A 2413-nucleotide genomic window follows, 5' to 3' on the forward strand; every position below is an offset into this window, starting at 1 on the left:
TAACGTATATATACATATATGTATCTATTCTCCGATGACCCAAATCCACCCCCTCCGGTGACTTTTTTCTTCTCTTAGTGACCCATCTCTCTCTTCACTGTCATCAACAAGAGACACATAGACTACCCCGTGGGCAACCCATCCTCTGCCAAACCATCATCATCATCATCACATTCCTCCCCATCTTTTCTTCATAGTTATGAGGGCAACCATCACCACACCTTTGTTGTGGATTTTAATTTTCTAAGTGAGATTTGATCTTCGTTGGGGTTTTAGATTTTCTTTTTGTTAGTTCTTGTGTGTTTTACAGTATCAATTGAAGGGGACACCATTGATGAAGCATTGTGGAAGGTGCAGGGAGGGCCCAAAAAAGGTGTCGGTGACGGAGGGTTTCCTGAACTTGCTAGTTATGCATGAAGTGTGTATATATATATATATATTTAAAAAGTAAAATACATGACTAGACACACACACACACATATATATATATATATATATATACGGTAACTTTGTCGCGCTTCGTGCTGTCGTTGTTGATTGATGAAAGAAAGCATCGTTAAGTTTGAATTTGATACAAAGTGTTAAAAGGTATCACAATAATTGTGTTACAATTTTTTTTCCTAATGTTTTATTTTGTTAGAATAAAGAGAGTTAAAATATATTGGTTGTAGAAAAATGAATATATAAATTTGAATTCGATATAAAGTGTTAAAATGTATCAGAATAATTATGGTACTATTTTATTATGTTAGAATAAAGAGAGTTAAAATATATTGGTTGCAAAGAGAGGTGTAAAGCCGAATATTACCTTTTATAATGAAAAATCCAATAAAATTGTAACATGGAACGTGGTTATAGTATAAAATTATCAAATTATGTTTTAGTTCGAAAAGATGGGAAATTATCGTTTTTTTTTTCCTTCTATGAATATCCCGAATCCTAAAAAAATGTAGTAGAAGATAAATAATTAATTGTTTACAAAAACAATCTGCAATCTTCAAAATGAAAATAACAAAATTATCAATCCGAGACATCTAGATCAACTTCAAAGTCCATAATGTGTGGAAAATTGAGGTAGTAATTCAAAATGAAAACATACAATTTCCACGTTTTGTATATCCAGTCTCATGGAGATATTGGAGCATCTAATTAGTTTTCTCGAAACTTCAGAGATGAAGTAAACACACCAACAACTGATTTTGCCATAAACTTTTCTTATTCCTCCTTATATGGTTTCTCTAATCTCCTTCAGTTTGCTTTTAATCGCAGACAACAAAGTAGATAGAGAGATCGAGAAAATAAAAGTAAAACACCCATAATTATTGTTTCATATCTTTCTATAGATACATAGAAAGATAGAGAAAGGTGTACCGCCAGCTATACTGTCAATCCATAATTTCTTATCGGGATCGAGAGATGGAGAAGAGCAAAGAAGTTTGTGATAGAAAGATGTAGAATAGAAATAATTGTAACGGTAGAAGATGAAGAGTAAAGAAGTTTATGATAAGAAGACGTAGAAGAGAAAGAATTGTAACGGTAAAAGATGATGTGTAAAAGTCTTAGATTAAATATAAAACCTAAAATAAAAGGAAAAATTTAATGGAGAAAAAATAAAGACATGAATACTAATACAAAGAGATGTCACGTCAACGTTGTATGTTTCTATTTTATAGATATATATATATATAGGGTTGGGTTCACGTGAGACCAATGGTTTTTCGTGAGACCCGTGAGACCAATTTATGTTCATTGATCAACTGTATAAGCTAATGATCTAATGGTCTAAAGTTATACGTTAGCAATTTTGTAATTATTGAGAAATCTTGTGGCAATTTTGTGATTAAGAATGTTGAGATTATAGATCTAATCCAAGAATTGAGAATTGGTCTTACGGATCTCACAAAAAAAAGTTTGGTCTCATATGCTCCCAAGACTATATATATATATATATATATATATATATATATATATATATATATATATATGTGGGACCATGTATTGAAAATAGAGAGGAGAGGATCGTGAGGGTTGTTGAAAGAGAAAAGAGGATGGGCCATGTTTTTTTAATAGGGTGAATTACTTGATTGGTCCCTGTGTTTTTTTAATAGAAAATAAAAAAATTATGAAATGACTAAATTATCCTTCTAATAAACCTACTTAACAAAGATGTTTTAACTAAATTACCCTTCTAATAAACCTTAGGACGTTCTCCATGATGATTTTGATTTAGGGACGAATGGTGTAATTTTGTGTAAACCAAAGGGACCAATCATGTAATTTACTCTATATATTAATTGTATTTGTTAAAACAAATTTTAGAAAGAAAAAAAAATATGCATTAATTTATAATTTTAAATAACCGTTATATATAATATGAATAAGAATAAAATTGGTTGACCTTATATATCCCGAT

The sequence above is a fragment of the Cynara cardunculus genome (genome assembly GCF_001531365.2).
Source record: "Cynara cardunculus var. scolymus isolate 2C chromosome LG 11, CcrdV1, whole genome shotgun sequence".
Lineage (NCBI taxonomy): Eukaryota > Viridiplantae > Streptophyta > Magnoliopsida > Asterales > Asteraceae > Cynara > Cynara cardunculus.